The 14,918-nt window shown below is 50.9% G+C and overlaps 1 protein-coding gene across 1 annotated transcript in view; it reads right to left on the bottom strand.

Annotated features, from left to right (window-relative positions):
• Positions 1-14,488, bottom strand: part of LOC147114357 (protein NDNF-like) — a 65,747-nt gene extending 51,259 nt beyond the window's left edge. The window contains exon 1 of the mRNA XM_085996010.1: positions 13,908-14,488. The gene's annotated coding sequence lies outside the window, so the exon portion shown is untranslated. The remainder of the gene's footprint in view (positions 1-13,907) is intronic.
• Between the last annotated feature and the right edge of the window lie 430 nt (positions 14,489-14,918).

The following is a 14,918-nucleotide window of genomic DNA, read 5'->3' as shown; positions in this document are numbered from 1 at the left end:
GTATCTCGTCAGTCCCAGACCTCTCTCAGTCCAGTATCTGGTCAATCTCACACATCTCTCAGTCCAGTATCTGGTCAATCCCACACCTCCCTCAGTCCACTATCTGGTCAATCCCTCTCCTCTCTCAGTCCAGTATCTGGTCAGTCCCACACCTCTCTCAGTCCAGTGTCTGGTCATTCCCACACCTCTCTCAGTCCAGTATCTGGTCAGTCCTACACCTCTCAGTCCAGTATTTGGTCAATCCCAGACCTCTCTCAGTCCAGTATCTGGTCAGTCCCACACCTCTCTCAGTCCAGCATCTGGTCAATCCCACACCTCTCTCAGTCCAGTATCTGGTCAACCCCACACCTCTCTCAGTCCAGTATCATCAGTCCCACACCTCTCTCAGTCCAGTATCTGGTCAATCTCACACCTCTCTCAGTCCAGTATTTGGTCAGTCCCACACCTCTCTCCGTGCAGTATCTGGTCAATGCCACACCTCTCTCAGTCCAGTATCTGGTCAATCCCACACCTCTCTCAGCCCAGTATCTGGTCAATCCCACACCTCTCTCAGTCCAGTATCTGGTCAGTCCCACACCTCTCTCAGTCCAGTATCTGGTCAATCCCTCTCCTCTCTCAGTCCATTATCTGGTCAAACCCACACCTCTCTCAGTCCAGTATCTGGTCAATCCCACACCTCTCTCAGTCCAGTATCTGGTCAGTCCCACACCTCTCTCAGTCAAGTATCTGGTCAATCCCTCTCCTCTCTCAGTCCAGTATCTGGTCAATCCCACACCTCTCTCAGTCCAGTATCTGGTCAATCCCACACCTCTCTCAGTCCAGTATCTGGTCAATCCCTCTCCTCACTCAGTCCAGTATCTGGTCAATCCCACACCTCTCTCAGTCCAGTATCTGGTCAATCCCACACCTCTCTCAGTCCAGTATCTGGTCAATCCCACACCTCTCTCAGTCCAGTATGTTGTCAATCCCACACCTCTCTCAGTCCAGTATCTGGGCAGTCCCACACCTCTCTCAGTCCAGTATCTGGTCAGTCCCACATCTCTCTCAGTCCAGTATCTGGTCATTCCCACACCTCTCTCAGTCCAGTATCTGGTCATTCCCTCACTTCTCTCAGTCCAGTATCTGGTCAATCCCACACCTCTCTCAGTCTAGTGTATGGTCAGTCCCACACCTCTCTCAGTCCAGTATCTGGTCAGTCCCACACCTCTCTCAGTCAAGTATCTGGTCAATCCCACACATCTCTCAGTACAGTATCTGGTCAATCCCACACATCTCTCAGTCCAGTATCTGGTCAGTCCCACACCTCTCTCAGTACAGTATCTGGTCAATCCCATACCTCTCTCAGTCCAGTATCTGGTCAGTCCCAGACCTCTCTCAGTCCAGTATTTGGTCAATCCCACACCTCTCTCAGTCCAGTATCTGGTCATTCACACACCTCTCTCAGTCCAGTACCTGGTCAATCCCACACCTCTCTCAGTCCAGTATCTGGTCAGTCACACACCTCCCTCAGTCCAGTAAATCAGTCCCACATCTCTCTGAGTCCAGTATCATCTGTCCCACATCTCTCTGAGTCCAGTATCTGAACAATCACTCACATCTATCAGTCCAGTATCTGGTCAATCCCACACCTCTCTCAGTCCAGTATCTGGTCAATCCCTCTCCTCACTCAGTGCAGTATCTGGTCAATCCCTCTCCTCTCTCAGTGCAGTATCTAGTCAATCCCTCTCCTCTCTCAGTCCAGTATCTGGTCAATCCCATACCTCTCTCAGTCCAGTATCTGGTCAATCCCTCTCCTCTATCAGTCCAGTATCGGGTCATTCCCACACCTCTCTCAGTCCAGTTTCTGGTCAATCCCACACCTCTCTCAGTCCAGTATCTGGTCAATACCAAACCTCCCTCAGTCCAGTATCTGGTCAATCCCACACCTCTCTCAGTCCAGTATCTGGTCAATCCCACACCTCTCTCAGTCCAGTATCTGGTCAATCCCACACCTCTCTCAGTCCAGTATCTGGTCAGTCACACACCTCCCTCAGTCCAGTAAATCAGTCCCACATCTCTCTGAGTCCAGTATCATCTGTCCCACATCTCTCTGAGTCCAGTATCTGAACAATCCCTCACATCTATCAGTCCAGTATCTGGTTAATCCCACACCTCTCTCAGTCCAGTATCTGCTCAATCCCACACCTCTCTCAGTCCAGTATCTGGTCAATCTCACACCTCACTCAGTCCAGTATCTTGTCAGTCCCACACCTCTCTCAGTCCATTATCTGGTCAATCCCACACCTCTCTCAGTCCAGTATCTGCTGAATCCCACACCTCTCTCAGTCCAGTATCTGGTCAGTCCCACACCTCTCTCAGTCCAGTATCTGGTCATTCCCTTGCCTCTCTCAGTCCAGTATCTGATCAATCCCACACCTCTCTCAGTCCAGTATCTGGTCAATCCCTCTCCTCTCTCAGTCCAGTATCTGGTCATTCCCACACATCTCTCAGTCCAGTATCTGGTCAATCCCACACCTCTCTCAGTCCAGAATCTGGTCAATACCACACCTCCCTCAGTCCAGTATCTGGTCAATCGCACACCTCTCTCAGTCCAGTATCTGGTCAATCCCACAGCTCCATCAGTCCAGTATCTGGTCAATCCCACACCTCTCTCAGTCCAGTATCTGGTCAATCCCACACCTCCCTCAGTCCAGTATCTGGTCAATCCCACACCTCTCTCAGTCCAGTATCTGGGCAGTCCCACACCTCTCTCAGTCCAGTATCTGGTCAGTCCCACATCTCTCTCAGTCCAGTATCTGGTCATTCCCACACCTCTCTCAGTCCAGTATCTGGTCAATCCCACACTTCTCTCAGTCCAGTATCTGGTCAGTCCCACACCTCTCTCAGTCCAGTATCTGGTCAGTCCCGCACCTCTCTCAGTCAAGTGTCTGGTCAATCCCACACATCTCTCAGTACAGTATCTGGTCAATCCCACACATCTCTCAGTCCAGTATCTGGTCAGTCCCACAACTCTCTCAGTACAGTATCTGGTCAATCCCATACCTCTCTCAGTCCAGTATCTGGGCAGTCGCAGACCTCTCTCAGTCCAGTATCTGGTCAATCCCACACCTCTCTCAGTCCAGTATCGCTCAATCCCACAGCTCTCTCAGTCCAGTATCTCGTCAGTCCCAGACCTCTCTCAGTCCAGTATCTGGTCAATCTCACACATCTCTCAGTCCAGTATCTGGTCAATCCCACACCTCCCTCAGTCCACTATCTGGTCAATCCCTCTCCTCTCTCAGTCCAGTATCTGGTCAGTCCCACACCTCTCTCAGTCCAGTGTCTGGTCATTCCCACACCTCTCTCAGTCCATTATCTGGTCAGTCCTACACCTCTCAGTCCAGTATTTGGTCAATCCCAGACCTCTCTCAGTCCAGTATCTGGTCAGTCCCACACCTCTCTCAGTCCAGCATCTGGTCAATCCCACACCTCTCTCAGTCCAGTATCTGGTCAACCCCACACCTCTCTCAGTCCAGTATCATCAGTCCCACACCTCTCTCAGTCCAGTATCTGGTCAATCTCACACCTCTCTCAGTCCAGTATTTGGTCAGTCCCACACCTCTCTCCGTGCAGTATCTGGTCAATGCCACACCTCTCTCAGTCCAGTGTCTGGTCAATCCCACACCTCTCTCAGCCCAGTATCTGGTCAATCCCACACCTCTCTCAGTCCAGTATCTGGTCAGTCCCACACCTCTCTCAGTCCAGTATCTGGTCAATCCCTCTCCTCTCTCAGTCCATTATCTGGTCAAACCCACACCTCTCTCAGTCCAGTATCTGGTCAATCCCACACCTCTCTCAGTCCAGTATCTGGTCAGTCCCACACCTCTCTCAGTCAAGTATCTGGTCAATCCCTCTCCTCTCTCAGTCCAGTATCTGGTCAATCCCACACCTCTCTCAGTCCAGTATCTGGTCAATCCCACACCTCTCTCAGTCCAGTATCTGGTCAATCCCTCTCCTCACTCAGTCCAGTATCTGGTCAATCCCACACCTCTCTCAGTCCAGTATCTGGTCAATCCCACACCTCTCTCAGTCCAGTATCTGGTCAATCCCACACCTCTCTCAGTCCAGTATGTTGTCAATCCCACACCTCTCTCAGTCCAGTATCTGGGCAGTCCCACACCTCTCTCAGTCCAGTATCTGGTCAGTCCCACATCTCTCTCAGTCCAGTATCTGGTCATTCCCACACCTCTCTCAGTCCAGTATCTGGTCAATCGCTCACTTCTCTCAGTCCAGTATCTGGTCAATCCCACACCTCTCTCAGTCTAGTGTATGGTCAGTCCCACACCTCTCTCAGTCCAGTATCTGGTCAGTCCCACACCTCTCTCAGTCAAGTATCTGGTCAATCCCACACATCTCTCAGTACAGTATCTGGTCAATCCCACACATCTCTCAGTCCAGTATCTGGTCAGTCCCACACCTCTCTCAGTACAGTATCTGGTCAATCCCATACCTCTCTCAGTCCAGTATCTGGTCAGTCCCAGACCTCTCTCAGTCCAGTATTTGGTCAATCCCACACCTCTCTCAGTCCAGTATCTGGTCATTCACACACCTCTCTCAGTCCAGTACCTGGTCAATCCCACACCTCTCTCAGTCCAGTATCTGGTCAGTCACACACCTCCCTCAGTCCAGTAAATCAGTCCCACATCTCTCTGAGTCCAGTATCATCTGTCCCACATCTCTCTGAGTCCAGTATCTGAACAATCACTCACATCTATCAGTCCAGTATCTGGTCAATCCCACACCTCTCTCAGTCCAGTATCTGGTCAATCCCTCTCCTCACTCAGTGCAGTATCTGGTCAATCCCTCTCCTCTCTCAGTGCAGTATCTAGTCAATCCCTCTCCTCTCTCAGTCCAGTATCTGGTCAATCCCATACCTCTCTCAGTCCAGTATCTGGTCAATCCCTCTCCTCTATCAGTCCAGTATCGGGTCATTCCCACACCTCTCTCAGTCCAGTTTCTGGTCAATCCCACACCTCTCTCAGTCCAGTATCTGGTCAATACCAAACCTCCCTCAGTCCAGTATCTGGTCAATCCCACACCTCTCTCAGTCCAGTATCTGGTCAATCCCACACCTCTCTCAGTCCAGTATCTGGTCAATCCCACACCTCTCTCAGTCCAGTATGTGGTCAATCCCACACCTCTCTCAGTCCAGTATCTGGGCAGTCCCACACCTCTCTCAGTCCAGTATCTGGTCAGTCCCACATCTCTCTCAGTCCAGTATCTGGTCATTCCCACACCTCTCTCAGTCCAGTATCTGGTCAATCCCTCACTTCTCTCAGTCCAGTATCTGGTCAATCCCACACCTCTCTCAGTCTAGTGTATGGTCAGTCCCACACCTCTCTCAGTCCAGTATCTGGTCAGTCCCACACCTCTCTCAGTCAAGTATCTGGTCAATCCCACACATCTCTCAGTACAGTATCTGGTCAATCCCACACATCTCTCAGTCCAGTATCTGGTCAGTCCCACACCTCTCTCAGTCCAGTATCTGGTCAATCCCATACCTCTCTCAGTCCAGTATCTGGTCAGTCCCAGACCTCTCTCAGTCCAGTATCTGGTCAATCCCACACCTCTCTCAGTCCAGTATCTGGGCAATCCAACACCTCTCTCAGTCCAGTATCTGCTCAGTCCCAGACCTCTCTCGGTCCAGTACCTGGTCAATCCCACACCTCTCTCAGTCCAGTATCTGGTCCATCCCACACCTCCCTCAGTCCAGTATCTGGTCAATCCCTCTCCTCTCTCAGTCCACTATCTGGTCAATCCCAAACCTCTCTCAGTGCATTATCAGGTCAATCCCACACCTCTCTCAGTCCAGTATCTGGTCAGTCCCTCTCCTCTCTCAGTCCAGTATTTGGTCAGTCCCACACCTCTCTCAGTCCAGTGTCTGGTCATTCCCACACCTCTCTCAGTCCAGTATCCGGTCAGTCCCTCACCTCTCTCAGTCCAGTATTTGGTCAATCCCACACCTCTCTCAGTCCAGTATCTGGTCAGTCCCACACCTCTCTCAGTCCAGTTTCTGGTCAATCCCTCACCTCTCTCAGTCCAGTATCTGGTCAATCCCACACCTCTCTCAGTCCAGTATCTGGTCAATCCCACACCTCTCTCAGTCCAGTATCTGGTCAATCCTACACCTCTCTCAGTCCAGTATCTGGTCAGTCCCACACCTCTCTCAGTCCAGCATCTGGTCAATCCCACACCTCTGTCAGTCCAGTATCTGGTCAATCCCACACCTCACTCAGTCCAGTATCATCAGTCCCACACCTCTCTCAGTCCAGGATCTGGTCATTCCCACACCTCTCTCAGTCCAGTATCAGGTCAATCTCACACCTCTCTCAGTCCAGTATCTGGTCAGTCCCACACCTCTCTCCGTGCAGAATCTGGTCAATCCCACACATCTCTCAGTCCAGTATCTTGTCAATCCCACACCTCGCTCAGTCCAGTATCTGGTCAATCCCATACCTCTCTCAGTCCAGTATCTGGTCAGTCCCACACCTCTCTCAGTCCAGTATCTCGTCAATCCCTCTCCTCTCTCAGTCCAGTATCTGGTCAATCCCACACCTCTCTCAGTCCAGTATCTGGTCAATCCCACACCTCTCTCAGTCCAGTATCTGGTCAATCACTCTCCTCTCTCTGTGCAGTATCTGGTCAATCTCTCTCCTCTCTCCGTGCAGTATCTGGTCAATCCCACACCTCTCTCAGTCCAGTATCTGGTCAATCCCACACCTCTCTCAGTCCAGTATCTGGTCAATCCCACACCTCTCTCAGTCCAGGATCTGGTCAGTCCCACACCTCTCCCAATCCAGTATCTGGTCAATCCCACACCTCTCTCAGTCCAGTATCTGGTCAATCCCACACCTCTCTCAGTCCAGTATCTGGTCAATCCCTCTCCTCCATCAGTCCAGTATTTGGTCAGTCACACACCTCTCACAATCCAGTATCTGGGCAGTCCCACACCTCCCTCAGTCCAGTATCTGGTCAATCCCACACCTCTCTCAGTCCAGTATCTGGTCAATCCCACACCTCCCTCAGTCCAGTATCTGGTCAATCCTACACGTCTCTCAGTCCAGTATCTGGGCAGTCCCACACCTCTCTCAGTGCAGTATCTGGTCAATCCCACACCTCTCTCAGTCCAGTATCTGGTCAGTCCCACACCTCTCTCAGTCCAGTATCTGGTCAATCCCTCTTCTCTCTCAGTCCAGTATCTGGTCAATCCTTCTCCTCCCTCAGTCCAGTATTTGGTCAATCCATCTCCTCTCTCAGTCCAGTATCTGGTCAATCCCTCTCCTCCCTCAGTCCAGTATTTGGTCAATCCCACACCTCTCTCAGTCCAGTATCTGGTCAGTCCCACACCTCTCTCAGTCCAGTTTCTGGTCAATCCCACACCTCTCTCAGTCCAGTATCTGGTCAATCCCACACCTCTCTCAGTCCAGTATCTGCTCAATCCCACACCTCTCTCAGTCCAGTATCTGGTCAATCCTACACCTCTCTCAGTCCAGTATCTGGTCAGTCCCACACCTCTCTCAGTCCAGCATCTGGTCAATCCCACACCTCTCTCAGTCAAGTATCTGGTCAATCCCACACCTCACTCAGTCCAGTATCATCAGTCCCACACCTCTCTCAGTCCAGGATCTGGTCATTCCCACACCTCTCTCAGTCCAGTATCAGGTCAATCTCACACCTCTCTCAGTCCAGTATCTGGTCAGTCCCACACCTCTCTCCGTGCAGAATCTGGTCAATCCCACACCTCTCTCAGTCCAGTATCTTGTCAATCCCACACCTCTCTCAGTCCAGTATCTGGTCAATCCCACACCTCTCTCAGTCCAGTATCTGGTCAGTCCCACACCTCTCTCAGTCCAGTATCTCGTCAATCCCTCTCCTCTCTTAGTCCAGTATCTGGTCAATCCCACACCTCTCTCAGTCCAGTATCTGGTCAATCCCACACCTCTCTCAGTCCAGTATCTGGTCAATCACTCTCCTCTCTCTGTGCAGTATCTGGTCAATCCCTCTCCTCTCTCCGTGCAGTATCTGGTCAATCCCACACCTATCTCAGTCCAGTATCTGGTCAATCCCACACCTCTCTCAGTCCAGTATCTGGTCAATCCCACACCTCTCTCAGTCCAGTATCTGGTCAGTCCCACACCTCTCTCAATCCAGTATCTGGTCAATCCCACACCTCTCTCAGTCCAGTATCTGGTCAATCCCACACCTCTCTCAGTCCAGTATCTGGTCAATCCCTCTCCTCCCTCAGTCCAGTATTTGGTCAGTCACACACCTCTCACAATCCAGTATCTGGGCAGTCCCACACGTCTCTCAGTCCAGTATCTGGTCAATCCCACACCTCTCTCAGTCCAGTATCTGGTCAATCCCACACCTCTCTCAGTCCAGTATGTGGTCAATCCCACACCTCTCTCAGTCCAGTATCTGGGCAGTCCCACACCTCTCTCAGTCCAGTATCTGGTCAGTCCCACATCTCTCTCAGTCCAGTATCTGGTCATTCCCACACCTCTCTCAGTCCAGTATCTGGTCAATCCCACACTTCTCTCAGTCCAGTATCTGGTCAATCCCACACCTCTCTCAGTCTAGTGTATGGTCAGTCCCACACCTCCCTCAGTCCAGTATCTGGTCAATCCCTCTCCTCTCTCAGTCCAGTATCTGGTCAATCCCAAACCTCTCTCAGTGCATTATCAGGTCAATCCCACACCTCTCTCAGTCCAGTATCCGGTCAGTCCCTCTCCTCTCTCAGTCCAGTATTTGGTCAGTCCCACACCTCTCTCAGTCCAGTGTCTGGTCATTCCCACACCTCTCTCAGTCCAGTATCCGGTCAGTCCCACACCTCTCTCAGTCCAGTATTTGGTCAATCCCACACCTCTCTCAGTCCAGTATCTGGTCAGTCCCACACCTCTCTCAGTCCAGTATCTGGTCAGTCCCACACCTCTCTCAGTCCAGCATCTGGTCAATCCCACACCTCTCTCAGTCCACTATCTGGTCAATCCCACACCTCTCTCAGTCCAGTATCTGGTCAGTCCCACACCTCTCTCAATCCAGTATCTGGTCAATCCCACACCTCTCTCAGTCCAGTATCTGGTCAATCCCTCTCCTCCCTCAGTCCAGTATTTGGTCAGTCACACACCTCTCACAATCCAGTATCTGGGCAGTCCCACACGTCTCTCAGTCCAGTATCTGGTCAATCCCACACCTCCCTCAGTCCAGTATCTGGTCAATCCTACACGTCTCTCAGTCCAGTATCTGGGCAGTCCCACACCTCTCTCAGTGCAGTATCTGGTCAATCCCACACCTCTCTCAGTCCAGTATCTGGTCAGTCCCACACCTCTCTCAGTCCAGTATCTGGTCAATCCCTCTTCTCTCTCAGTCCAGTATTTGGTCAATCCATCTCCGCTCTCAGTCCAGTATCTGGTCAATCCCTCTCCTCCCTCAGTCCAGTATTTGGTCAATCCCACACCTCTCTCAGTACAGTATCTGGTCAATCCCACACCTCTCTCAGTCCAGTATCTGGTCAATCCCACACCTCTCTCAGTCCAGTATCTGGGTAATCCCTCACCTCTTCCAGTCCAGAATCTGGTCAATCCCATACCTCTCTCAGTCCAGTATGTGGTCAGTCCCAGACCTCTCTCAGTCCAGTATCTGGTCAATCCCACACCTCTCTCAGTCCAGTATCTGGGCAATCCAACACCTCTCTCAGTCCAGTATCTGCTCAGTCCCAGACCTCTCTCGGTCCAGTACCTGGTCAATCCCACACCTCTCTCAGTCCAGTATCTGGTCCATCCCACACCTCCCTCAGTCCAGTATCTGGTCAATCCCTCTCCTCTCTCAGTCCAGTATCTGGTCAATCCCAAACCTCTCTCAGTGCATTATCAGGTCAATCCCACACCTCTCTCAGTCCAGTATCTGGTCAGTCCCTCTCCTCTCTCAGTCCAGTATTTGGTCAGTCCCACACCTCTCTCAGTCCAGTGTCTGGTCATTCCCACACCTCCCTCAGTCCAGTATCCGGTCAGTCCCACACCTCTCTCAGTCCAGTATTTGGTCAATCCCACACCTCTCTCAGTCCAGTATCTGGTCAGTCCCACACCTCTCTCAGTCCAGTATCTGGTCAGTCCCACACCTCTCTCAGTCCAGCATCTGGTCAATCCCACACCTCTCTCAGTCCAGTATCTGGTCAATCCCACACCTCACTCAGTCCAGTATCATCAGTCCCACACCTCTCTCAGTCCAGGATCTGGTCATTCCCACACCTCTCTCAGTCCAGTATCAGGTCAATCTCACACCTCCCTCAGTCCAGTATCTGGTCAGTCCCACACCTCTCTCCGTGCAGAATCTGGTCAATCCCACACATCTCTCAGTCCAGTATATGGTCAATCCCACACCTCGCTCAGTCCAGTATCTGGTCAATCCCACACCTCTCTCAGTCCAGTATCTGGTCAGTCCCACACCTCTCTCAGTCCAGTATCTCGTCAATCCCTCTCCTCTCTCAGTCCAGTATCTGGTCAATCCCACACCTCTCTCAGTCCAGTATCTGGTCAATCCCACACCTCTCTCAGTCCAGTATCTGGTCAATCACTCTCCTCTCTCTGTGCAGTATCTTGTCAATCTCTCTCCTCTCTCCGTGCAGTATCTGGTCAATCCCACACCTCTCTCAGTCCAGTATCTGGTCAATCCCACACCTCTCTCAGTCCAGTATCTGGTCAATCCCACACCTCTCTCAGTCCAGTATCTGGTCAGTCCCACACCTCTCTCAGTCCAGTTTCTGGTCAATCCCACACCTCTCTCCGTCCAGTATCTGGTCAATCCCACACCTCTCTCAGTCAAGTGTCTGGTCAATCCTACACCTCTCTCAGTCCAGTATCTGGTCAGTCCCACACCTCTCTCAGTCCAGCATCTGGTCAATCCCACACCTCTCTCAGTCCAGTATCTGGTCAATCCCACACCTCACTCAGTCCAGTATCTTCAGTCCCACACCTCTCTCAGTCCAGGATCTGGTCATTCCCACACCTCTCTCAGTCCAGTATCAGGTCAATCTCACACCTCTCTCAGTCCAGTATCTGGTCAGTCCCACACCTCTCTCCGTGCAGAATCTGGTCAATCCCACACCTCTCTCAGTCCAGTATCTGGTCAATCCCACACCTCTCTCAGTCCAGTAACTGGTCAATCCTACACCTCTCTCAGTCCAGTATCTGGTCAGTCCCACACCTCTCACAGTGCAGTTTCTCCTGAGTCCCACACCTCTCTCAGTCCATTGTCTGGTCAATCCCAGACCTCTCTCAGTGCAGTATCTGGTCAATCCCACACCACTCTCAGTCCAGTATCTGGTCAGTCCCACACCTCTCTCAGTGCAGTATCTGGTCATTTCCACACCTCTCTCAGTCCAGTATCTGGTCAATCCCTCACCTCTCTCAGTCCAGTATCTGGTCAATTCCACACCTCTCTCAGTCCAGTATCTGGCCAATCCCAGACATCTCTCAGTCCAGTATCTGGTCAATCCCACACCTCTCTCAGTCCAGTATCTGGTCAATCCCTCTCCTCTCTCAGTCCATTATCTGGTCAATCCCACACCTCTCTCAGTCCAGTATCTGGTCAATCCCACACCTCTCTCAGTCCAGTAACTGGTCAATCCTACACCTCTCTCAGTCCAGTATCTGGTCAGTCCCACACCTCTCACAGTGCAGTTTCTCCTGAGTCCCACACCTCTCTCAGTCCAGTATCTGGTCAATCCCAGACCTCTCTCAGTCCAGTGTCTGGTCATTCCCTACACCTCTCTCATTCCAGTATCTGGGCACTCCCCATACCCTCTCAGTCCAGTACTTGGTCAGTCCCACACCTCTCTCAGTCCAGTATCTGGTCAATCCCACACCCTCTCTCAGTCCAGTATCTGGCCATTCCCACACCTCTCTCAGTCCAGTATCTGGTCAATTCCACACCTCTCTCAGTGCAGTATCTGGTCAATCCCACACCTCTCTCAGTCCAGTATCTGGTCAATCCCTCTCCTCTCTCAGTCCATTATCTGGTCAATTCCCACACCTCTCTCAGTCCAGTATCTGGTCAATCCCACACCTCTCTCAGTCCAGTAACTGGTCAATCCTACACCTCTCTCAGTCCAGTATCTGGTCAGTCCCCACACCTCTCACAGTGCAGTTTCTCCTGAGTCCCACACCTCTCTCAGTCCAGTATCTGGTCAATCCCAGACCTCTCTCAGTGCAGTATCTGGTCAATCCCACACCACTCTCAGTCCAGTATCTGGTCAGTCCCACACCTCTCTCAGTGCAGTATCTGGTCATTTCCACACCTCTCTCAGTCCAGTATCTGGTCAATCCCTCACCTCTCTCAGTCCAGTATCTGGTCAATTCCACACCTCTCTCAGTCCAGTATCTGTCCAATCCCAGACATCTCTCAGTCCAGTATCTGGTCAATCCCACACATCCCTCAATCCAGTATCTGGTCAATCCCACACCTCTCTCAGTCCAGTATCTGGTCAGTCCCTCACCTCTCTCAATCCAGTATCTGGTCAATCCCACAGCTCTCTCGGTCCAGTATCTGATCAATCCCACACCTCTCTCAGTCCAGTATCTGGGCAATCCCACACCTCTCGCAGTCCAGTGTCTGGGCAGTCCCTCTCCTCTCTCAGTCCAGTATCTGGTCAATCCCACACCTCTCTCAGTCCAGTATCTGGTCAATCCCACACCTCAGTCCAGTATTTGGTCAATCCCACACCTCTCTCAGTGCAGTATTTGATCAATCCCTCTCCTCTCTCAGTCCAGTATCTGGTCAATCCCTCTCCTCCCTCAGTGCAGTATTTGATCAATTCCACACCTCTCTCAGTCCAGTATCTGGTCAATCCCTCTCCTATCTCAGTCCAGTATCTGGTCAATCCCTCTCCTCTCTCAGTCCAGTATCTGGTCAATCCCACACCTCCCTCAGTCCAGTATCTGGTCAATCCCTCTCCTCTCTCAGTCCAGTATCCCCTCTCAATGTTTCGTTAGCTTCCTATTGCGGGAAGCCCGGATCATTGAATTAATCGAACTCCAAGTGACTGGACTTGGGGGGGGGGGGGCGGGGGGGATCCCTCCACACCGACCTTGTGTTTGAGCCTTTCAATATTTGCAAAGATTAACCGGTTACCTGCCTACCCGCCCTGATTATCACGAGAGGCGATTTAAGGCCACCTGCTCGAAATATGTCAAGGTGAGGCTAGTTTCAATGAAATAATTATTAGAGTGCCTACTCTCTGTGATAATCATTAGACCGTGAGAAAGTGCTGCAAAAACTGGTATGTGACAAAACGTTACTATTATATTAAAGTATATACTATTCAAACTATTTTAAAATTAGACGATTAAGCAACATAAACCTTACAAGAGGAATCTGGATCAAGTGAAAATATTTTAGGTGTAAAGCTTTGTCCAATGTCGCAGGTTCAAGACCCAGTCTTAAATTCCCCCCTTGCTATAATATCCAAAGAAAGCTTAAAGAGAGAACATTGAATATAACAATGTACTTTGATGCTTTGGAGAGGGAGACCGTTTAACCTCGATGCACTCGGTCCCATCCCGGCCAGTCTTGCTCCAATCGCTCAACATGCCACTGACCTCTGACTGTCCCATCCACCGATTGCTCATCCCCGCGGTGACCCTTTCATCTTCCTGAATTTCCTTCTTTTTACCTGCACTTGCGCTGGACCTTCCATCCCAGGAAAGTTAAGTCGTAAACTCAAGGAGGCGACCGCAACGCCACGACTCATCCGTCTAAACCCTCAGGAAAATTCAACGCATTTTGGGGACGACCGTCCCATCTCCACCAAAAAAACACACAAAACAAATTAAACCATGATCAGAGTTGTCAAAAGGGGAAAAGGCTCTTACCTCTGCTGCGTGCCTCAGTCTCACAGCGCTGTCTGCGGGGAATGAACTTGCTCTAGAATTGCAGATCCCTGTTAAATACCCAGGCGCATTTTTTTCAAGATTGGCTCGCCAAATGAGTTGAGTGTCGGGGGTGGGGGGGGATATTGAAGAAAAAAGAATAAATCCCCCCCCCCCCCCTCCCACACACAATCCCTCCCCGCAGAATAAACCTGCTTCCTAGTGGCGACAGATTAGCTGAAAGTCGGAGTGGCCCAGAATCTGTCGCTGCCACTCGGAGTTGTCCCTCTGTGGAAGAGTTGGTGGTGGCAGAGTTGCATTTGCATCACGCACATAAGGCACTGATTACAAACGGAGTCTGCCCCGAGCTCTCGGCTCACTTTGCACTGCACTGGGGGAAGCTCCCAGCTATTGAGATAAAGCAAGGAGGAAAAAAATAGCAAGCGAGCAAGTTGTACTGGATGCAGAGAGAGAAGGAGCCACCTGCTATATCAGAGGAGCGAAGCCTCTCACCAGGATAATGCATTAAGCAGTCCTGTTTGCATGTCAAAGCGTGCTCCCCCCTCCCTTTCTTTCCATTGTGAAAAAATTCTAGCACAGGAAAGCCTTGTTCAGGGAGACGGCTGCAGTGTCAGCTTGGCTCGGGCAGCAGTGCTCTTGCCTCTGAGTCAGAAAGACTTGCATTTCTATAGCGCCTTTCACGACCAGCTGACGTCCCAAAGCGCTTTATAGCCAATGAAGTACTTTTTGAAGTGTAGTCACTGTTGTCTCTTCTTCTTATAATAATAATAATCAACTTTTATTGTCATTGTTAGTGCACAAGTGCAGTACAACGAAATGTAGGCTTGCGGCTCCCGAGAGTGTACATTTAGATTAAGACATTTAAACATTCAACATTCATTTGGCTTGTAATACATTAACATAAACATAACCATAATAAAGTGCATTGGCAGATGTGCAGGCTTTAGAGTTTATTTGTGGAGTTCAGTAGGATGACAGCCCTGGGAAAGAAGC

This window comes from Somniosus microcephalus, chromosome 8 (genome assembly GCF_052327205.1).
Source record: "Somniosus microcephalus isolate GS21.2 chromosome 8, FLI_Smic_1.0, whole genome shotgun sequence".
NCBI classification, from domain to species: Eukaryota; Metazoa; Chordata; class Chondrichthyes; order Squaliformes; family Somniosidae; genus Somniosus; species Somniosus microcephalus.
The sequence above is the reverse complement of the archived record's forward strand: the minus strand, read 5'-3'. Positions and strand labels throughout refer to the sequence as shown.